General features: G+C 39.2%; 1 long non-coding RNA gene across 3 annotated transcripts in view; it reads right to left on the bottom strand.

Annotated features, from left to right (window-relative positions):
• Window positions 1-1785: 1785 nt before the first annotated feature.
• Window positions 1786-23803, bottom strand: part of LOC144298903 (uncharacterized) — a 34713-nt gene continuing 12695 nt past the window's right edge. Inside the window, exons 1-6 of one of the 3 annotated variants that reach the window (XR_013365764.1) lie at window positions 10576-10919; window positions 10160-10205; window positions 9836-9956; window positions 4534-4769; window positions 4366-4414; window positions 1786-2336 (exon numbers count right to left, since the gene is read on the bottom strand). This is a non-coding gene — a long non-coding RNA (uncharacterized LOC144298903). Of the gene's footprint in view, window positions 2337-4365; window positions 4415-4533; window positions 4770-9835; window positions 9957-10159; window positions 10206-10575; window positions 10920-22862; window positions 22990-23803 lie in introns of those variants that run through there. The other 2 variants (XR_013365762.1, XR_013365761.1) reach the window with 2 other exon arrangements.

The following is a 23803-nucleotide window of genomic DNA, read 5'->3' on the forward strand; positions in this document are numbered from 1 at the left end:
ATTTTCTTATAAAATATCCTTTAATCACATTATATATATGTGCAAAATAATATATGCACAATAGTACATTAATACTTTATATGATATATACGTTATGTGTATTTGTATATACACATGTATAAAATCATCTATGTACTCACTAAATGCAGCTCTATACAGATTGATAATCCTATCATAATCAGGATTATGTATATACTTACATCATATATAAAATTTTGAACATAGTTTTACACATCTAAATACTAGTAGCACTTTATATATTCCTATAGATACATAAAATTCTTTATATAATGTTATATAAATGGGTACACATGTATACAACTCTGTATAAAACATAAGTCCTACAGGTAACCTTATACTTACTCTGTATGTATACATGTCTGTACATGCTCCACCTAAGATTGTGATCTGTGAACTCACTTGGTGGGGACACATGTAAAATGCATGTTGAAAGCCAGCAGGTAAGCAAGCGCGTGCTCAGCCCACCCCTATGCTGCAACTTCCTGTCTCAGAGGAAGGTTCTTCACATACATAACTGGTTAGCATGTGGCCAACTGCAAATGCCAGGATCTGTACTTAAATATTAGCCTAGGGGCACCCAGGTGGCTCCGGGGTTAAGCATCTGCCTTCAGCTCAGGTCGTGATCCCGGGGTCCTGGGATCAAGTGCTACATCGGGCTCCCCACAGGGAGCCTGCTTCTCCTTCTTCCTGTGTCTCTGCCTCTCTCTCTCTATGTCTATCATAAATAAATAAATAAATAAATAAATAAATAAATAAATAAATAAATCTTTTAAAAAAATCTTTAAAAAATACAAATATTTTTATTTGTATATATTTTTAGCTTAGTTATGTTTTTTAAAACTTTCTTAAATTAAAAAGTACATATAAATTTTCTTCCTATACCCCAAGGTTCTTCCTGTACCCCTGCTTCATTGAACCCTGTCCGTGGTGTGGCCCTCCTGGCTCTTCTGGGATGGCCTGACTTTTGCCTCAGACACTCGCAGCCATGCCTCTTCTAGGAGCAGCTGCCTGAGGGTACAGCATCCTTACCGCCTCACCTCCCTACTCTGATCTGCTAGAAGAACATACAGAGGCAATACTCCCAACTTTTTAAATGAGAACTCAATCCTTTCAGCTCAAAGAACCTGCGGTCAAGGGGAAAATGGACATGAAAGTTCAAGTTGGGCTGGACATGGCTGGTCGATCAAATGTTGGAAATTGGAAGGTTTACCAAGACTGCAGTACCTCTCCTTACTGAGTGCCACTTACCTCCATTAGTTCTTTTTTTTTTTTTCTGATGTTCACAACAGGCCCACCAAGCAGGTGTCATGTTCCAAACGTCACTGGTCAGGAAACTGAGGCATGGGGCAAGGTAAATGACTTATCTACAGACCACATACCGGTCAAGTTCCAGCTACTTCACAGCGAGCTCTCCAGCTCCAAAGCTGTACTCTTCGTACTCTACCATGCTGCTCTGTTCCATAAAATACTATTTTAAATAATCAAATGGACTGAATTTATGAATTTGGCAGGTTGCAGTACTGACAAATATGCACGAAACAGATAAAACAGAAAAACTGTTGTGTCTGTGTGTGTAAATAAACTTCACTTTCCTGGGAGCTATTTTGGTACATTTGTATACATACATATACAAAACTGGAACTCAAAAAAGGTTCGTGACCTGTGACAATTTCTAGAATTTTACCATCAGAAAGTAACTCTACAGCCTTTATGCTTACAAATATTCATGGAAATCATACAATGTTGTAAATGATTTTCCTCTACAACTGTAATTGAATGACTTAGTACATACATGATGCCAGGATTTTTTTGCCTTAGAATATAATGTAATCATTAAGAAGATGTTGTCAGTAAACATTAAATACTCACGTTATCGTGTTAAGTGAAATAAAGCAGAATAAAATGTTGTACATTTGGTATAATCACAATCTCGGAAATGCCTATGTCAATATTTATGCCTCTAGATCTAGTCTATGACAAGGAAACATACTATGGTGATAACAGAGTGATTTCTTTGTGTTAGTTCTAATTTACTCTATAATAAACATGTAATCTGAGAAAACAAGATACATTTTGCTTAATAAAGCAAGATTGTGGGCTTAGAGTCAGAGAGGTCAGAGCTGTGACAGTGAAATGCTGGTGAAAACATACCAAGCTTCCATCACATAAGGGTCACCATCCTTCCTTAGAGACTCAGGCTTCCATGTTTGAGCAGATCCTCAATAAATGCTGATGTGTGGTCTGTGTTCCCTTTGCAGGACCCTTAGTAGGCTATGTAGCTTCTTGCAGGGCTCTCCGATGACCCACAGATGTCCCTTACAGAGTGGAAAAAAAATCATTACTACTTTATTTAAAACAATAAACTTGAGGGAAAGAATCAAAATTCCCAAAGCCAGAAACTGAATTTACTGACCATCTTTTTACTCAGGTATACATAAAACAAGGCCATGGGCCAGTTGTCCTGGTGTAGCTTATAGTTCTTAATCTTTGGGGAGTCCTGAATATGCTTAAGAATCTGTTGACAATTATCTGTCCCCCATACATGTTCACAAATGCCACATTTTGTGTATGATGTCTTAGGATTCACAGGTGTTCTGAAGTTTCCACAAGTCCCATGATGCAAAGCTGAGAGAGGAGCAGTGAGATGGGAGGTTGCATCCTCCCATCTGTTGCAGGGACAGAGATGCTCCCTTGTTCCCATTTCCCATTTCCCTTGTGTGCTCATGACTGGGAGGAAGAAGGGACCTGCACAGTGACCGAGGATCACTCATGCCGTGGTCATCAAGGTGTCACCCCCTCTGACCTCAGTTCCTCCTCTGCAACAGACTCAGAGCTCAATCTTTTCTAGGACAAATGTGATGCCTATTAAACCATCCGTGCTCTGTACTCCACTTAGAACAAAACCTGCAGATAATCCTGGGAGTGGCGATGCTATCTGAAATTCAAAGGGGCTCAAATAATCCTGGCAGACCCAAGCAGACAAGCACAGCTCATCAAATCTAAGATCCAAAGATGTAAAAGAACTTGTGGAACCAGACCAGTGACCTACACCCGAGTCTTATGTCTCACTGGGATTTTCACATACAAGCGCCAGCATCCCTTCTGGGATGAGCTCCCGATGCAAGGTCATCAAAGTTGGTCCAGCGCTCAGCTCACTCGCGGTCCCTGTGGCTAAGCAGTTCAGGGCAGGGACTGTTAGTTTGTTTCCATAAAGAGCCAGAGACTAAGTACTTCAGGCTGTGTGGGCCATACACACAACCCCTAGCACGAGTTATTCTTTGCTTTTGTTTGTTTTCACAAGCCTTAAACATTCCAAAGACACCCTTAGCTTGTAGACGGTGCAAAACCATCCATGGTTTGCCTCCCTGTGGTTGAGAACGAAAATTCGGAAGCTCTACTGGCAGGGGTTCAAATCCTGACCCTCCCAGCCCCAGCATTGTTACCTTTGCCTGCTTGCTTCATTGCTCTGTGCCTCAGGAAAAGGGGAGAGGATCCTAAGAGCACTTCCACCTGAGGGCTCATAGGGAGTCATGGCTTAATGCAAATGAAACACTGTGGAGAGCGAGAACACAGGTGGGCACAGTGTAGCCCTACCTCTGGCCAATAGGTCTGGGAAGGAGGGTCGTCGGATCTGGTGGGTTATCCTAGAGTTACTTGGGGTCTGTCATCAACCCATGGAGGCCTGCCACTGCAAAATGTCAACCAACGGGGATTTCCTTGCAACATATTGTGCACCAGGAAAGGTAAATACTGTGTGCTTAGAGTATTAAAATAGTTCCTATATGCAAAGTTAGGATAAAAATAGCGGTTACCTTATAGGGTTGTTTTGCAGATGAATATAGATTTGTTCATTATAACATATAGTTCTTATTATCATAGTGGAAGAGACCTGATTATAGTGACTAGACAAGAGTTTTTGGAAGGATCTCTCTCTGGGTGATAACCCCTGCTGGAATGTATTTTAAGCCAAGACCCCCTGGAAGAGGCTGTGCACTTGCACCGGGGGAGCGCAAGGTCTGTCTTACCACCCTGGCCTCGGCACCCAGCCCACCACCAAGTGCAGCATGGTAGCTGGATACACCTATTTTTAGATGAAATGGCTTTATTTTTAAGGAATAATGTAAAGATTTGGGGTTTGGGTGTTTGCTTCTGCTTTCTTTCAGCAATATGTTAAAAATCACCAGACTTCCAGTTCAAGATGACTGTCAGAATAAACATGTGCCCAACATCCAGGATGCCTAATAATTACAGAATAAATCCAGGTGAGCAAGGAAACCCAGCCTTGCATACACTGGAGGTTATCAACCCTAACTCATAAACAAACGAACAAAAGTGTGACCTCACCATAAGGTCTTTGAGCTTCTTCTTCTTCCTTTAAAGTGAATATAGTTCCCTGTTCAATGTCAAGAAACAAAAAGTGAAATTTTTAAAAAGGAAAAGATTATAAAGATTCCTGAAAGGGAAATAGACTACGGGGTCAGATTGGAGGAGAACTCGTGGGCTAAAACGCACCTGAGGAGGGCTGTTGGAAGGACAGATGGGCTCTGGAGATGCTGACAGCCCAGGGAGCAGACGCTGGAGGGACAGGCATGGATGTGGCCAAGGGCGGTCATCAGGGTGCTTACTGGAGACATTGGGGATGAGCAGAAGGAGTTATCTGGTGTCTCTGCTTCTCTGCGTTGGGCCAGGCATCACAGAACAGGGTGCTGGCATCTGAGACGAGACAATACACTGCCCTGCTTGCAGCCCTAAGTGAGAGGGAGAGCCCCGGTATCCAAAGTCATTGCTGCAAGGTGCATAGCCCACAGAAAAATGGACGTTCAGAACATATAAAGATACTTGTTTCAAAAAGAAATAAAAAATCCTAACAGACAAAAGTCATGAACAGGTAGTCCTGGTCCTAAAAGATGAGGTACCAATAACTAACAGACATGGGAAAAGATTCTCAGCCTCATGGTGATGCGAAAATGCAGGTGAGAACAAAGACACGTCATTTTCTTACTCATCTGATTAACCATCTCTTATTACCATATCAAATCTTGATGATGTGGTAAAGAAATGAATGCTCTCATTCATTGCTTTGGTGGGTATAAATTTCCATAGCTGCTCCACAGTATAGTTTCAGCAGAAAAATATATATGTTCCATGGCTCAGCAAATATCTGCCTCGGTGTCTCCTCCACCTTAGAGACAGAGTCGCATGTGTCTGATGTGAAAGGACATATACATTCACTGCAGCGGTGTGGGTAACAGGCAAAACTGGAGAAATACATCAAATTGGAATAAATACACCACCAGACTTCCAAACTCTGCAGTACATACCCAAAAACGAATCTGTGTGTGCCAATGTGCAAAGGTCTTCAAAACATGTCAAATGAGCAAAGTATAACTAACAGGACAAGAAGTATAGTATAACAAGATTTAGATACAAAATCAACCCCTCCTACACACAAACCACAACGAGAAGAGACACAGAGATAGAGACAAATAGACACACAGCAGGAGAGAGCTTGAAATTCAAAGCAAAGATGCATTTGGATACCCACCACATTGATGAGTAATTCCTCTAAGAAAACATTTTGTGGACCTTGGGCATATTTTTAAACATGAGACTGTGTTCATGTTTTACTTTTGAATAAGAAAGTAAATAATTTTAAAAGGACAGTCCAGCCTCACTCTGGAAAACTAGAAAACACATGGGAGAGAAAATCTGTCGTCTTGCCACGTGAGAAAAGCACATTTTGCTTGTTGCTGCACATCCTTCTAGTCATTCTTCTACATATGTGCAGGTTGATGCTCAAGTACTGATCCACCAGGGAGCCTCTTCTTTTGCAGGTGGAAAATAGATTAGAGTCAGTGAGCAGATGTAGAAGGAACGGAAATGTGTGAACTCAGAATTGACAGGAATAGGCATGGATCACTGACACCTTGTGGAGAAACAGGAGACAGTAGGGCAGCCATGGCAAAATGTTCCCATCCATTGATGGGATGGAGAGTGTGAGGTGAGGACAAGTGCAGAGTGGCCCAATGACACCCCCTGCCCACATGTGCCTCTTCTGCTTCCTCCTGGATGCTCCTTTTATAGGAAAGAAATTGCAAAGAGCAAAAGCAGGTACAAGTAGAGCAGCACACCGGGACAGGTGTTGAGCAGAGTCTGTGTAGCGGGTGTGAGAAGTAGAGAGAAAGAGCCGGAATTGCACAAACAACTGTGCATATAAATCTAGGAAATCTAGAGCCTCTGTATATGGGACTTGGGGCCAATTCTGATTTTATATTTCTCAGGAGAATTGTCTATTTCAACTCTATTTTCAAATTTGTTACGGAGTTTTTCATAGTATCCTGTTACAATTTTCAAACATTTTATTTATCTGTGTGCTGGTGTTTTCCTGTGTGTGTTTTTTTTTTTAAGATTTTATTTATTTATTCATGATAGACATAGAGAGAGAAAGAGAGAGGCAGAGACACAGGCAGAGGGAGAAGCAGGCTCCATGCCGGGAGCCCGACGTGGGACTTGATCCCGGGACTCCAGGATCACGCCCTGGGCCAAAGGCAGGCACTGAACTGCTGAGCCACCCAGGGATCCCTTTCCTGTGGTTTTTAATGTTACTTGTGCCTCATCTTTTCTGATCCTATTTGCCTGAGGTTTATCTGTCTTATTCATCATTTCAAAAGACAAGCTTTGGGTTTTGCTAATCAAATCATTTCTAGAGAAGGGGAAATCTTTTCCATTAATTTCAGCTTTTATCTCAGTATTTCTTTTTGAATCTCTTTAGGTTTATTTTCTTGCCTCTTCCAGCCCAGGCATGAGATTTTGGATTTCTTCTCCATGATGCTGGCACACTGCCTAGAGGCAGCAGAGCTCACAGTTAACAACAACAACAACAAAAAATAAGGGATGCCTGAGTGGTTCAGTGGTGGAGCATCTGTCTTTTCAGATCATGATCTCAGGATCCTGGGATCGAGTCCTGCGTTGGAGTCCCCACAGGGAGCCTGCTTCTCCCTCTGCCTATGTCTCTGCCTCTCTCTGTGTATCTCTCATGAATAAATAAAATCTTAAAAAAAAAGAAGATAGTCACAGTTAAAAAAATTGTAAAAATGAACAAGAGAGGGTCCTATCCCTGGAAGCTCAGGCAAAGCTTTTCATGGAAAGAAGGAGGAGGGTATTGGAGGGACCCAGGCAATATCTTGGACAGAGGTGTCAGCAAGGGCAGGGCTTGCCCTGAGATATCAGATTTGAGCAGAGCTGTTCACGAGGGAGTTAGGTCATTGTAGCCAATTGTTAGACCAGAAAGAGGAAAATATTTGTGGCTTATATACTAAGACTTTCCTGCTCCCGTGCTCTCCAGAGGAGCCTTGGTATTGATTATTTTAATTTTTATGTCTACTGATAATGCTTCTGTATTATGAGTGGAATAACATTTCCAAGAGCTACAGATATGAGACCCAGAGGTCCCAGAGGTCAGGTCAATAATTCTGAGTGTCAAGAGATCCACCCTCAGTGAGCCCTTTGTGATCTCGATTAAAGTTTAGCCCCAGATAATGTGCTATAAAAATGCCTATTTCTACTCTACCCTCCAAGAATCACTGTGAACTCTTCTCCACATTCTCAGTTTAGGAATTTGGGAATCTCTCCCTTGAAAAAGGCAATCTAGAGAGCTCAAATGTGAGATCTCAGAGATGATTGACCATTGCAAACAAGAGATAAAAATTTGTATCTAAAAAGGGCAAATGATCCCACATGCTGATAAGGTAATAATTCCTCTGACCTTGAATTCTTTTTGCCAACTGTTCAGCAGCATGCTAAGACAGAGAGTCCTAACCATGTGGCACCAGGTGGCTCCCCCCCAGTCTCCTGTGCGCCCTCCAGGAGAGCCTCCTCTGCTCTGCTACCTGTTCCTGCCATCAGCCTGTTGCTCATTGGACTGCTTTTCACATCAGCACATTTTTATAGCACATGGTGGTTTCCTCAGTTACACAACAGACTCAGTGCCAATAAACCCTCTTCCAGGTAATGTAAAGCATATTTGAGTGCAAGAATGATTACATTTTCATAGCTAAAAATAAGCACTTGTTTTTAATTTTCCATGAGAATGCTGCCAGTCATCCCAGGAAGCCACCTCCTACCTGGTGAGCCCTTTATGCTAAAGTCATCACCCCTGTGGCTGGGAAAGTGGAATTCACATTTTCATTATGCAACACAAAGGGAAAAGCCCATATGCAAATCTCTCTTTAATCCTACTGTATCTCCGCTTGTTCAAAGTGCTTTAAAACATTAGACTATGTTAAATATACTTTGACATAGAAGCAAATCCCACCAGAGCCAATCTACATGGAAAGAATATGTTTATTTTTTAGAGTACAAACATAGCTGACATCATCTCATCTGATCCTCACAGAGCCATTATGAAGTTGGTAAGATTATACCCACAAAAGGAAGGCAATCACTTATTGGGTTTACCCAGAAGCTGCAAGCTTACTATCCTGCATCAGTTTTGCTTGTTGGAAGAATTTTCTTTTTTTCCAAATGCATTTGACTGTGAAGGTGTCATGTCACAGCCACAAACTGCTGATCAACTCTAGAAGGACATTTATAAGCCATCAACATCTACATATGTCTTATTGTGGTGGGATACAACATTGTTCCTTTCAAGATGAAAATGTAAGGGTCTTCCCGGTGTCTGTGGAGGGCTAGGATATCACTATGGGGAGGTGGTGTGTCCAACCACGAAGAAAGCCTCTCTTTTAAATGATATGATTGCAAAAGTTTAAAAAAGATGATTTTTTAAAATGCCCCCCAAAGAAGCAGTGGTTCAGAGTGCAGGCACTTAAGTCAGACAAAACTGACTTGAAGTCATGATTCAACAAATGTAAGCTCTTATCGCCATCCAAAAATTATCCTAAATATGGGATGCCTGAGTGGCTCAGCGGTTGGGCATCTGCTTTCGGCTCAGGGTGTGATCCTGGGATCAAGTCCCACATCTGGCTCCCTATATCATTGAGCCTGCTTCTCCCTCTGCCTATGTCTCTGCCTCTCTATCTGTGTCTCTCATGAATAAATAAATAAAATCTTTAAAAAATGTCCTAAATACATTCTGCTAATCTCAAAGATCTGATGATCTATGCCATCTTCACCTTCATCATGAAGGTCATGCCTAACAGGTCACTGGCTAAGATAAAGACTCCATCTCTCTAACAGAGCCAAGAGAAGCTGCTCTCGAACCATATACAGTGTGCCTGTATGCCAGAAACTTCAAATGCATTAGCTACTGGGATCCTTTCAACATTCTTGGTAAGTAGGTGTTATCTTAACTTTTCATTTGAGTAAAGCAGAGTATCTTGCTCAAGGTAATATTTATATTTATGTATGAGAAGGGTCATTATAGCTGAACAATTATCATTGTATAGATCCTTGGCAGTATTACAGATCCTTGATTCTCAAAGTGTAGTCCACGGACAGCATCACTGGCATCAGGGAGAGATAGTTTCTAATTCTTCCTGGCTGTCAATACAGCAGGGAACTTTTTAGCTCAAACCTATATGGTTACATGGTTTCAAATAGATGTGGTTTCAAATAGATATCTTTTCAAATTATAGACATATTTACTGTAGTCTGCCAAATGACTTTCTAAAAATAATTAACAGCTTGGAAGCTCAGGGCACCATCTTCTCACCCTCATTCTATAGTAACTCCACTAAAGCCACACTTTTCACCCAGACCCATCTACATTCTGACACACCCATTCATGGCTGGTGCTCCCCAGTTGGGCTCTGTGTGGGGCATGGTACAGTTAACAAAAAACAGAACAGGGGTGCACCTGCAGCGCAGTCAGCAACAAGAGTCCAGGTATTTGGTCCGGAATAGCATAAGGATGTGTTTCTTTCACGTTCACTGTTAGTCTTAGTTTCTGTTGTCTGGTCTGTTGAAAGTTCCCCAATCTGTTGGTAAGAAAGGTCTCACATAAATGGACACACATTCTCTATTTTCGGAAATTTGCAATAAAAATTCCACAGAGGGTTTTTTCCCCCTTGCCGTTTTAATTATTGCTATTTTATCTAAGTTTTATTAGAGTCTCCAGAAAAACAATTTTGCTTTAATTTCCCCCAAACAAGGGTTGAATGAAAAACATGCTTTCAATTACCAGCCATCCCCTAGGTTTCACCTCCGCTTCTTTATCCTTCACAAGTCTTTAAAAAATAATAGAAGACATGAAAGTTTATCGTAGGAAACAAAAAGGTAGGCATTAATAATGGAATAAAACATCATGATAATATTAACAGCTAAGAAATAAATGGTTAAAATCATACCATGTAATTATAGATGTTTTTTATGATTATCTAATTATGGTGAATTTCTAAGTATAACCATTCTATATTATATGTTGCTAATAGCTTTCTTAAGAGTGTGTCATTTATCAAAATACATCAATGCACATTAATATATTTTGTAACATAATACTATTGGGTACATGGTACCATGTAAGGAAACCCCATGACTTATTTTATCCATAGCCATTGTTGGACACAGAGATAGTTGGAGCACTTTTGATTTACTTACAATCTGGCATGAAAAAATGCTATTCCTAAATTCTTGTACATCCCGAATTATTTGCTTAGGCAAAATTCCTACAAACATAAAAACTGGGTCAAAGAAGAGTCACATTTAAAAAAACCTCAATAACAATATTTAAAAATCAAATATCTGCTACAAATAGAAGTAAAACAAAAAATTTAAAACAATAATAATTCTACCATATGCACATAATCATGTCTCAGCTAATTTTTCTTCCAGAACTTTTCTCTGCATAGCTATTAAACTATCTGTCAATATATTTTTTATAGATGATTGATATATATTTAAGATACATATCTACCCACGAAAAATATTTTTACATGCTTATCAAATACTTGATACTTGTTGGACTACTAAATATATGAAAAAAATTGGATGATTCTGTAGATGCCAGATAGTAACACAGTATTTTTACTTAAAAAATATCTTTAGCATCTATTTATGTTAATAATTTTCACCCACATTTTTATAATGATTGAATAGAATCGATAACATATGAATAGAAATATTTTGGAAATAAAAATGGCAGTACAATTAAACCAAAACATATGCCGAAACTAAAGTCATTGAAAAATTCAGAGCAGTTACTATATTCATTGTAAAATAAAAAAGGAATTAAAATAATTGAAATTGGTACTTAGTACAAAAAGTCAGAGAATGCATAATTAAATAAACATATGGGAAGAGAAGCAAGGAATTAATAGCAACATAGATTTTAATGAACTGGAAAACTAATTTAGAGTATAAACATACAAGAGCTGTATCTTTAGGGAAAAAAAAAATAAGAACAAAGCTACCAGCCCCTCAAAATGCATTGAAGAATTGGGAGAACAACCATTCTAAATTCTCAGTACTCATTAAAAATTAAAAAGTAAACACGAATATACAACATTACTACAGTAGCCATAACTGTAGATGCAGATGGGATTCCAAAGTAGTAAGAGACAACCATCTAAACATATATTCTATTAAATTTGATGATTCTGATGATCACATAATCTTCAAGGAAATTACTATGTTCTAAAATTTATTTATGAAGAGAAATAAATGTGAATTCAGACCAACAACCTTAAGAGTTTGAAAAACTCTTCATAGGAATAACTCTAATAAAAAAAATAATAATAATCCAGACACAGATAGTTTCATGGTGCAGTGTTTCAAATCCCCAAAACACAAATGATTTCTCTGCTCTCTGAACTCCTACAGAAAATAGTGAAGTAAGTGACTAGGACCAGTTTATGCAACAAATATCACCCTTGTAGAGGGACTTGACATGGAAACCTCAAAAGAGAAAACCATAGTTTAATTTATGAATGGAAACACATGAACCACAGACAAAATGTTATTTGAACTCAAACACTAAATTAGAAGAGTAATACATGATAACCAACCAGGTTTCATTCCATGATTTTAAAAAGGATCCTACATTATGACATTGGTTCAACACAGGCTATCTGCTTTGGTCTCTCTGTTATTTTGGCATTATTCTAGAAATGGGAATGCAGCTAAGATTAAATGGAAGATTTTTTTAATGCTATGACCACAAAACACTGAGATCCCACAAAAAGTTAAAATCACTGAATGAGCTTTCTGGGTTTCAATGTCTCTGAATTGGGGGAGCATAGATTTTGAGCTCATGTTTGATCATGCATGCTGTATGGTCAATGCCATGATGGCAATGGAGGGAAAGAAGATTAACAGTATTTCACTGGGAGATTTTAGTTGCACTTCACTAAGATTCAGTCAAAAGCAGTATCAAAGGCATATTTTGGTTCCTATAAAAGAGGAACAGCTTTTTTGGATAACATCCCTCCTGTCAGATAACAGTGATAAACTCTGTACAAAATATTTTTTAGAAAACAGTTATTTGAACATGCTGGATAATGACAAAAAGTGGCCAGAAACTTAAGTAGATGGAACTCTTGAAATAATTGAATGCCACTCAGTGGATAAAACCGTTATTAGGTGGATCACTGAACTATTTAGAGGTAAAATATCAAATGATCCCTTTAGCTAGTTATTCAGAAAGGAATTAGCTAATGATTACCAACTAGTTCACTCTTACTTTTATTATTAACTAACAATTCAGAAAAGGTTAATATGTAAACACATATACATACATATATGATAATAATATGGGTAGATAGAACAAAAGAGAAAGCAAATAGGGCAAAATGTAAACTATTGGTGAATAATTAGCATAAAAGATATGCAAGAATTCTTTGCACTATTTTTGCAACTTTTTGTAAGTTTAAAATTCTAGCCAGAATGCAAAGTTATAAAACATTCCACATCCAGGGAACACAGCAGATAGCAATAGGCATCCTCAGGTCAATACATACTCTTCAGGTATTAGCAGAAGTGTCTACTCTCAGAATTGGTAAACTCTGGAAGACCAAAATGTTCAAAGAACGTTAAATATATAACCTGCCAAATGATTCAGGAACTTCACTCTTAGATATTTACCCAAGAGAAATGAAAACATATGTTCACAGAAAGACTTGTACAGAAATATTCCTACCAACTATATTCAAAGTAGTGAAAAAAAATGAAAACAACCCAAATGTCTACCAATGGAAGAATGGATAAACAAACTTATGAAATGGAATACTACTTGCCAATAAAGAAGAATGAACTACTGATATGTGGCCCCATGGGCTCAAATCTCAAAAACTGTGTTTAATAGAGAAGCCAAGCACAGAAGATGACGTACTGCATGATTCCATTTATATGAAATCCTACAGGAGGCAAAACCAGGTTGATAAAAATCGGAACAGTGGTTGCCTTCAGGAGAATGGGGACTGAAAAGGAGAGAGGGAGAACTTTCTGGGCTAAAGGGCATGTTTTATATCTTGATTTAGATGGTGGTTATGTGAATACATGCAACTCATGGAATTACATAACTAAGATCTCTGCATTTCAACAGATAAACATCTTACCTCAGTTTTCATTCATACTCTAGAAATACAGCACAGCACATTCCATATTTAGGGCATATAGTAAATGATGATGATAGGTGTCCTGAAGTCAGTACATCTTAGGATATTACTGGAAGTGTCTAGTCTCTGAACTTTTGGACTTTTGTCAGAACTTCAAAGCAATTCTAATTCCTAAGAGTGAGGGTGGTCCCTAGAGCATTATCAGGAAAGAAAAAGGCACAAGAACAGTAACTGGGCATGATTCCTGGAAAATAAACAATCAATTGAAAAACTGCTAACAGTGGCAATTTAGAAAACCAGCTACAAAATGAACTTTAAAAAGCAATATCTTTCCTATGGAGCATAAGCTATTAAAACAGAAGGGGGAAATATTTTAGTAACACCAAAAATATGAAAAATCTGGCAATAAATTTAAAGGAAACATATAGAAGACATTTTTTAAAAACCCTCCTGAACTATATACTAAGAGACAAAATAAATAAATAAATAGAGAAACAGAATATTTCTGGATTAAAAAACTCATTGCAAAAACAATTCTCTTTAAATTAACCCAGAAAATATCCTTCCTGATCCAAACTCAATACGATTTTTCTTTGACCTTGACACAATTATTATCTACAATAAAAAAGCTACAACAAAACTGTCACCACAATATATAGACCAATAGAACAAAATAGAAATCCCCAAAACAATTCTAACTATATATTTAGATTTAGAATATAATGATTTTATTATTTCAAAAATTGGAGAAAGGATCAAGTTTATTCAGTATACATTGCTGGAACACAAAATAACTATTTGTGAAGAAAATAATAATTTGAGATTTTCCCACTCTACCCTACCACAAAATAAATTTCAGATCACTAAAAATAAATGATAAAACTAGGAAAACATCAAAACAATAGGTGAATATTCATGTAATGTTAGCCTAGGAAAATTATAATATCAAAAATAGAAATAATATTTTCTGACATAACCTAAAATTAATAGATTTGGATATACAAAAATTGTAGTTTTGTGAGTCTAAAAATACAATTAAATGCAAAAGATAAATATGGGAAAGTTGTGTAACATATACAATAAAGTATGGTAATGTTCTTAATATATAAATAGCTTTTCCAAATCAATTAAGAAATATATAACTAGAACACGATTTCTTGGCCTCAGTGCTATTGACGCTTTGGACTAGGGAATCTTTTGCTGCGGGGGCCATCCTGTCTGTCCCATGCCCTGTAGGATGCTCAGCAGCCTCCCTGGCCTCCACCCACTAGATGCCGCTAGCATCTTCCTAGTTGTGACAACCCAAAATTCTTCCAGACATTGCCAAATGTCCCCTAGGGTGGGGGGAAAGCTCTCCTAATTGAGAACCATGGAGCCAGAAGGAAAATTTCTGGATTTGTCTTGGGAGGTGGCATTATATTTCAACAGGAAGGCAGACATATCAAAAATAAATAAATAAAATGAGTATCTGTTTCTGTCTTCCAAGTAACCAGAGCTTCACTTTTCTGTGGGTGCTAATGTGTAAATCTTAGTCATAATAACTAAGATTTAACCAATTTTCCCTCTTCTTGTTCAGACAAGAAGTCCATCCTCTGCAGGTGTCTTCCCAGAACTATGGAAGCACCAGGGCATGAGTCACAGGTGTGCACGAGCCTGTCTGCTTCTGTGGGATGCTTACCTTCCCTCCACTCTGGTGGTCCATCCTCAGCTCCTGCCCTGGGACCCAAAAGTCCTCTCCAAGGGCAGCAGCTACCAGCCACAGTCCCCTGCAAGCACAGTCCCAAAGTGCGGTGGTGGAGGGACCCTATTATCTGTGTTGGCCAGGCCATCATGTTGCATAGTTTCACGATATTTTTGGTGAGAAGCTTTCTAGGCTTTATTCACTTCTTCAGGGACAGACTCCTGCTTCCACACAGGTACCTCTCTCCTCTGCTGGGGGAGGGCTTCTTACTGGCTCAGGTACAGCACATCTAAGCTCTTCTTCCCTCAGGATCTTTTCCACCTGGAGGGTTCTCAGGAGAACCTGCCCCCTTTCCTCACCTGAATAGCTAAGAAATGTCTGGACTTCCATGAAATTCAAGCCAAATCTCCCTAAGTTGTCCTAGGAAAAAATGACTGGGAAGAAATATATGGAAATGTTCACAGGAGGAATCCATGCAGAAATGGTTCATTCTAGGGCTGGGCTGGGAGGTAAGGATGTACTCCAAAGATGGTGAGAACAGGAGCCAGTTTGAAGGGGTTCCCACTAGCCAAACCTGGCATGCAACAAGCACCAAACCATTAGTGATATAATCCACAGGCTAAAATAATAATCAAAGGTCCTTGCTGATATGTATCAGGAAATAATAAATATATATGAGATTAAATAAATGTAAGACAAGGGAAAGCTCACTCTCTTTCCTCCTTCTTTTTTAATAGTAAATTATCCCCTAATATATGTGGACAGGATGATGGGCTATGTCTCACAGATGAGACTATGGCTGGCTTTTTTTTTCTTTTAGTTTAACAGCATTTTCTACTTACCGTTTTGTTGCAATGAATAATTGCATAATAACAATGCAAAAAGTCACTGGTGCATCTCTTGTGAAGATACACTCTTCTTCTATGTCTTGTGGGTGACATATGTCTCCTACTTTTACATTAGTGAATTTTTGGTAGACCCTACTTTATCTTTTTCCTCTTTACCTATTTTAGAGTCTACATGTGATGGATGATGTGGGTGAGTGTCTGCCCGCAGGACCACTGCTTTCTGATTCATGCATGGGTACGCCCCAGTTTGCTGTGTCCCTCTAAACAGTCTGAGTGGCCCCCCTCATGTTTACCTAGTGACTGCTAGAATTCTCTCTAGCCTTAAGATCAGAGCCTGGTAGTATGAGCAGCATGCCTGTCCAGCTGCCAACTCTGGAGGTGAGAGGAGTTTCCAGTCCAGAGTAGTCAAGTGAGAGACATCTTTTCTCCAAGTATCCTCCACGGGCTTCCCTTAAACCTATGGACAGGAGGACACCTTCCTCATCTGCTCTCCTGGAGTTCTACTTCAAGGTCATGGTTTGGTTGAGCCAGCTTCCTGGCCACTCTGGGAGTAAAAGAATGTCCAATTCCCATAGGAAATATTTTCCCACTATTGAAAGCAGGGCCAACTAACAAGCCCTGCCTCCCACAGACGGTCTCTCATGAGGGGCCACTAGTTCTCTAAGAAGTCACCAACAAACGTCATTGGTTCCACTGACAATGGAGTCGCTCCCCATCTTTCACTGAAGCCACCCTCATGTGCAACTCTTCCTCCTGGTTTGGAGCTGCTGGCAGAGTACTGCTCTGGTCCTTCCACACTGCGTCACTTTCTGAGGAAGAAAGAGTTTGAGTTGGCAGCCAGCAACTCCCTTCAGAACAGTCCCATCTACGGCCAAGATGGACATGCAGGTGCACCCTTCCCATTTCTCAACCCTGCTCCAGCTTTCTTCTCCATTTCAATGTCCTTTGATTATTTCCATCAGGGCCTTTTCTGGAAGGGTGGAAGAGGAATGGGGATGGATACAGAGAGGGGCCTTTCACGAGTAACTTGCCTTCAGGAGTGTGCTTCTTGAAAGAGACTGGTGGACAGGCTAGCCCTTTGGGAGAGAAAGTGCCCCCAAGGGTGAGGGCTCTGGGTGTCAGCAGTCTCCAGATAAGGCATGACACCCGCAATGCGCCACCTCCTGCCACCAAGACTGCCCCGCTTGTATTGCTTACAACACAACTGGAATAAAAAAGAAAAGAATCTGAAAATAAAGAGCCTGAATATGTCAACAGGTTGTAGGTACAAAGAAACAACCTAATCTTTAATGTCAAATGTTTCCACTGATCCTGCTGCCTTTCAGCATGGTCCTTCCCACTTTCAGGAGAACTACCATCAATTGCCTTCAGTGCTGTATTCATTCCAGACTCTCACCTGCCTTTGGGTCAACTGCAGCTACAAGACTGTGTCCATAAGGATGTGTTTGTAGCACTGAGGATGGTGAAGGAGGTGCTGCCATTCAGCTTGGTCAAGGGGCAGACAAAAAAAGCTGAGAGAGAAAGAGCATGTCTGAAGTTAAGGCCAGCAAGTAGTGCAGGATGGTTACCAGTAGGGTGCATTTTGGTGGAATTGTGACAGATGATGCTGGAAACATAGGCAGAAGCCAGAACATGAAGGATCTGTGGGTTTTGCCATGCACGTAGTAGGAAGTAAAAGAGGGTTTCAAGGAGAAGAAGAACAAAGAGAGTTCACCCTGGTGGCAGGTGGGAGCTGGGCTTGCCCAAGTTCCGGAGCAATGGATGGCAGGATCCAGAGTAGAACTCAGCTCACCATAAGTCATGTTGTTCATCTTTCTTCTGTGCTTTGAACTGTGCATATGTGTGTGTGTACATGGGTGCACATGGGTGTGTGTGCATGTGCAAGGGCATGCATGTACATATATATGTGCATATGTGCACGTGAATGCGGTATATGTGCGTGTTGAGAGAGAAGGGTAAGAAAGTGATCACAGACTATGCTCATTAATTAATTCAACAACCATTTGCTGCTGGATTGAGCAAATTTAAAAGTGATATGAAAAGGGCAAAGGAGCTCAAAACTCTGGAAAGGAGAATCCATCTCTGGTGCATTGGTTTTGATTATTCCTCAGCTATATAAACATCCAAAGAGATGACTTCATATATTCCACAGGCATGACCAAAGATGATGGCACAGATGTTTGAAATAAACAATGTTAGTGCAAGCACATAGCCATGCAGCCCTGTAACGGCCCCAAGAAGAGCTTAGTCCTCTCTTTAAAAAAAAATTTTTTTTATATAAATCACAAGTTAAGGCTAAATCAGAAGGAAAATAGAAACCTTTCTTCATTTGTTCTGTTCTTGGTCTCATGTTTTATAGATGGCCTGGGAAGCTCTCTACACGCCTTCTTCCACTCAGGAATTTGTGGAAGTAGCATTTCTCCTGTTGACAGGATTCTGCTGAGAACTGAATTTTCTGCCATATTCATTACTCTTTTCTAAATGTTCCATGGTTCTGCTTTTTACAGCCAGTTTTCCATTGATATCGATTGTAGCTATGTTAAAAGTAATGACTATGTCCAGAAGCCTGTAAACTGTATATTTTTTTACTTTGAGATTTTTCCTGAACTTCACTGAGGATAGGGATTGTGTCTTATCTTTTTCCAAACCTCCCACAGTGTCCAGCATATGCCACAACATGTAGTAGGTGCTTTATTTTCAGCACAGCCATATCTCTTGTTGGAAAAAGATGCCCAAGGTAATAGCTGCATAAATGGGTGGACAGTGCAGAATTTGCCAAGACAGTCAAGACTCTAGTCTGGACTTCTTTCATTCTGAAATGGAATTGGAATGGAAGCCCCAGTTTTAATTAATAATAAACATCCTATCATTTGGGTTAGTGAGCACTCAGGAAAAAATTTAAGTTGTATATATGAGCAACAATAAGAAATGTTTTATCTGAGAGCAAATTCATACCTTCAGCAAGCTAAGAATGCAGTTTATACCATGACCTGCTGGTATAAGCTGAGATCTGCATGGCCTTTTCATAGTTGAGACCTTAGTTACATAAACAACTTTATTCACGCAAGGAAAATATTCTCCACAATATTTAATATAATTCACATAATTCATAGGCAACAACAAATACAAAATCTTTTCTTAGTTTATACTATTATACTATGCAATCGTGGGATTTTGGACTATTATGCTTTTCCCAGAACTGGCTCTAGGGAAAAATATTTTTATTACCTGATTTTAGACTAAGGTATTTCTGCAGAACATTTTAATATAGCTATTTTTCAAGAGGTACACAAAATTGTACTCATTTATATAGTAATAAAGAGTATACAAAGACCATAAAAACAGAAGTGCAGATTCTAAATAGTTTACTGTTAAAATAAAGCAGATGTAACTTCACCTCTATTAGCATGGATATCAATACAGGAGATTTTGTACACAGACAGAGCAATAAAATACCGCTACATAGAAACAATAGCTTAATATATACATGTATTATATAAATATCTTAAATTATATATATGCACCAATTATATATATATATATATATAATCTTAAAACTTTCCACATTCATAGGCAAGTCTGTTTGTTTACTTACTGTACAAATATTTATGTGGCAACCAAATGATCCAAATCTGTGGCTCAAAGATAAAGTGTAGTCTTTACCTTTGAATAAGTCACATGTGAATGAGTGGATGAGGAGAAATGAACATTTACAGAGTACCTGTTACCTCAGTTTCTCCCTCAGAAAGGCATGATCAACACTGTTACAAAAATAAAGAAGGAGTAGCTCAGAGATGTTAAATTACTTACCCAAGGAAACATTTACTAAGCAACGAATCTAGATAAAAGTCCATGACCAAAAATATAACTCATCAAAAACTATAGTTTATTATTAATGAGAAAAGCTATATTTATTAATGAGAAAGAAACAGAGACATATAGAAAAATCATATTCTTTTCTCCATTCTTCTCTTCCCTTTCCTTCCCCAACGACCTCACTTTGACCCAGATTTTAGGACTAGATGTTTTTCTAGGTGAACTATTTTTAAGACCTAAGAAATAGAGATTGCATTTCCATTAATGGCAGAAGGGTTTCTATTGGACAAAACCTTCTACAGATAGCAACTATAAACTTTGGATGAAAATTTTAAAACAGCTTCTTGCAGATACAGGGAAGAGCTGTAGGAGAGCGGATGCTTGGAGTTGTGGGTGTCTTCCACTTCTATTGCTCTTTGCCTCCAGGCAGACTCCCTGTGAGGCTGCTAAAACTTGGATAGAAACTCAAAGTCTTAGAATAGAAACTCTCCATCTTACTGGCTGGGATGGGACAGCTAGGGTGTGATCACCAGGGATCAGAGTTGTCCTAACAAAGAAAGAGCCAGAAAAGAGGAGTCACAATTTTTTTGTGTGGAAACCTTTGAACTACATATGTAGAGGATGACTCCAAATAGCCCCGCTGAGAATAAAATGATGAAAGAGATGTTTTAACTGCCTCTCGCCAGGAAAGAAAAAGTTTGGAGTTTGTATCCAGACAAAATAAATGTCTGCCCAAACAAAGCAAATAATAAAATAAAATAAAATAAAATAAAATAAAATAGAATAGAATAGAATAGAATAAAATAAAATAAAATAAAATAAAATAAAATAAAATAAAATAAAATAAAATAAATTAACAAAGTTCTTTAGAGGAAGGAGTATAACAGAATATACCAGTCTCTAAAATACATCATCCATGATGTTCAGTAAACTATGCAAAATTACTAGACATACAAAGAAATGGGAAAATGTGACCCATGTGGGAAAGAAAGGACAATCACAAGAAACTAAACCTGAGATGAGCCAGATGTTGGAAGTATCAGATAAGAATTTTAAAGGAGCTATTATAACTATTCTCAAGGATATAAAAGAAAATATACTTACGATGAATCCACAAATAGGAAGTCTCAGCAAATAAATAGATGCTATTGAAATAGTGAAAAGAATCCAGAACTTCTTGTATTCAAAAATAAAACTTCCGGGATCCCTGGGTGGCGCAGCGGTTTGGCGCCTGCCTTTGGCCTAGGGCGCGATCCTGGAGACCCGGGATCGAATCCCGCGTTGGGCTCCCGGTGCATGGAGCCTGCTTCTCCCTCTGCCTGCGTCTCTGCCTCTCTCTCTCTCTCTCTCTCTGTGTGTGTGTGTGTGTGTGACTATCATAAATAAATAAAAATTATTAAAAAAATAAATAAATAAAAATAAAAATAAAAATAAAACTTCCCAGTCTTTCCAAAACTTAACGATGGGAGTGAGGTATTTTGGGGAGAAAAGGGAAAGAATGGAAAGAAGAATGTCATTTATGAATAAATTCCTCACTTTCTTCATCATTCACAAGTATAGGTTTCTGTAGTTTGGTTCCTGATGATTTATATGCTGCCAGACGTGGATTTTTATTTGCCTTCTCCACTTTATCCTGTTTCTCCTAACAGAAGACTCTCAAAGTAGAAAATTATGTGTGTAACTGTAAGACCCTTCATTGAAAGAAATTTAAGGTGGATTCTTCATAGTCCATTTTCTCTAGGCTTCAAAGAGCCTTGAAAGAGTTCCCAATTGCCTTGCCTGGGCAATCACACAGTTACACCTGCTGTTCCTGTACTTGCACCGACTGCTTGGGTGAAAAGGGACAGAGATGTTCACAATGAGCAGAAAGTAAGCCACAAAAGCCACTCAGCTACAAAAATAGGCCTTTCTCATGGATAAAGAAGGATGAACCAGAGGGAGGAACCACAAATTTATGGAAAAGAGCAAAAAATCCCAGGGAAATCTCTCCCAGGGAAGATGATTGAGTCTTGGTAGAGAAACCAGAGAGTGCACCCAGCTGGATCTCAGAAATTCTATGTAACAATGATTGCTACATGCCTCCTGTGTTCCTCTGTTTGAACAACAGTGTCCACTGCAGTTTTGCTGTCCCTGTCTCATCACTGTATATGGAGGTTTTGAGTGAGCAGAAAATGTAGACGTTTTGCTCACAGGTCTTTATATAAAGATGAGCTATATCCACAGAGCCTTGCCTTTACTTGATTGAATTAGATGTCTCCACTCTGGATGTCAGGTCTCAGCCTCATGCCTTGGTGGAATTAGACTTTACAGGTCCTACGAGGCGAATATATTTTGCATGTGGGAGAAACATGAATCATTAGGGCAGAATTGTAGTAAACTGATGCTGGTGGTCTCAAGTGACCCTCACCTTATGGGTATTCCCTCTCTGGTAGGTCCACAGAGACTCTGGGTCTTGCCAATAAGACATTAGTCCACCTGCTGCCAATGGAAATGTGAAATATGCTTGAACATTGGGACTTTCCTCTTGGCATGTTCTTAATTGGAACCCACCCACCATGCTGTGAGGAAGCCCAAGCTAGTCAGGTGGGGACATCACTGGAAGAGAGAAATACCCTTCATCCTCCCAGAATCCCATAAGGTGCCAAGCCATATTAGGAAAAAGCTATCTTAAATGTTACATCCCTGCAGGTACAATATGGAACAAAGATGAGCCATACCTCCCACTCCTACCCAAACTGAAAAATTGTGAGCACATAAATTATTTTTATTTTAAGCAATTTGAATCAGAATAGGTTTTATGCAGCTATACACAACAGATAAAAAAATCCTAAATAAAATGTTAGTCAATTGAATTTAACAGTTGCTTAAAAAAGACTAACTCATCATGGGTAACATAGAGCAATCAAGCAATAGACCAATTATCAAATAAATAAGCAATAACAACTAATAACTCTAAATATAATTAGATAAAATGATAATCTGGGGCACCTGGGTGGCTCAGGTCATGCCCTTGGCTCAGGTTGTGATCCTGGGTCTTGGGATTGAGTTCCACCTCAGGCTCCCTGCAGGAAGCCTGCTTCTCCCTCTGCCTATGTCTCTGCCTCTGCCTCTGTGTCTGTCATGAATAAATAAATAAAATTAAAAAAAAAGAAAAGAAAAAATGATAATCTTAGTAGATGATTAGCTTTTAAGAGAAATTCAATTCCTAATACTCAATTTAAAAATATTAGGGTAGTGAACACTCTTGATTCACAGATTTTCTTTACCAGGACAGTAACAAATGCCTCAATTGCTCTCCTAAGTTCCAAAAGCTCATAGCTACAACTTATCCAGAAAAATCACACTCTGCAGAACAGAAATGGCATTACTTTTGACCTCAGGTAGCCTGCAGACAATGACTTCCTGACAGAGGGCTGCAGAAGACAGACCCCCTTGTCTTAGTGGTGGGCTGACCTTGTGGAACAATGCATGCTCAGACTAAAGCTAGACTCCAGTTGAGACTACATCTTTGTTAAACAATACTTCCTGCCTTATTCTGCTTCTCTCCCCTACTTTGTCTGAGATCACTTTCTCAGTAGATTGCACAAACTCCAATGCCTAGCTCCAGCAATATCTCTAGCCTTTGAGTGATTTGAGGGGAAATGGTGGTTACAACGCTTGTGGAACTGAGCAGCCACTGTTGAACACAGGAGAGAGACAATGGCAAGCATGGTGCAATCAATCACCAATTCAGAGCAAAGGGTCAAGAACCTCTCTGGGCTGTCCTTCAGGGCCTCTTCAACTGCATGCAAAACTATCTCATTTCCTAGAGCCGAGGTAAAGGCGGGGACCAAACTGAGGACCAAATTGTAAGAGGAGACAAATTTTAGAGAATGTTGGGTTCTCAGTACTGGGAGGTGTCCAACACTAAAGACCAAATCCTGAGAGAG

The sequence above is a fragment of the Canis aureus genome, chromosome 2, assembly GCF_053574225.1.
Source record: "Canis aureus isolate CA01 chromosome 2, VMU_Caureus_v.1.0, whole genome shotgun sequence".
NCBI lineage: Eukaryota > Metazoa > Chordata > Mammalia > Carnivora > Canidae > Canis > Canis aureus.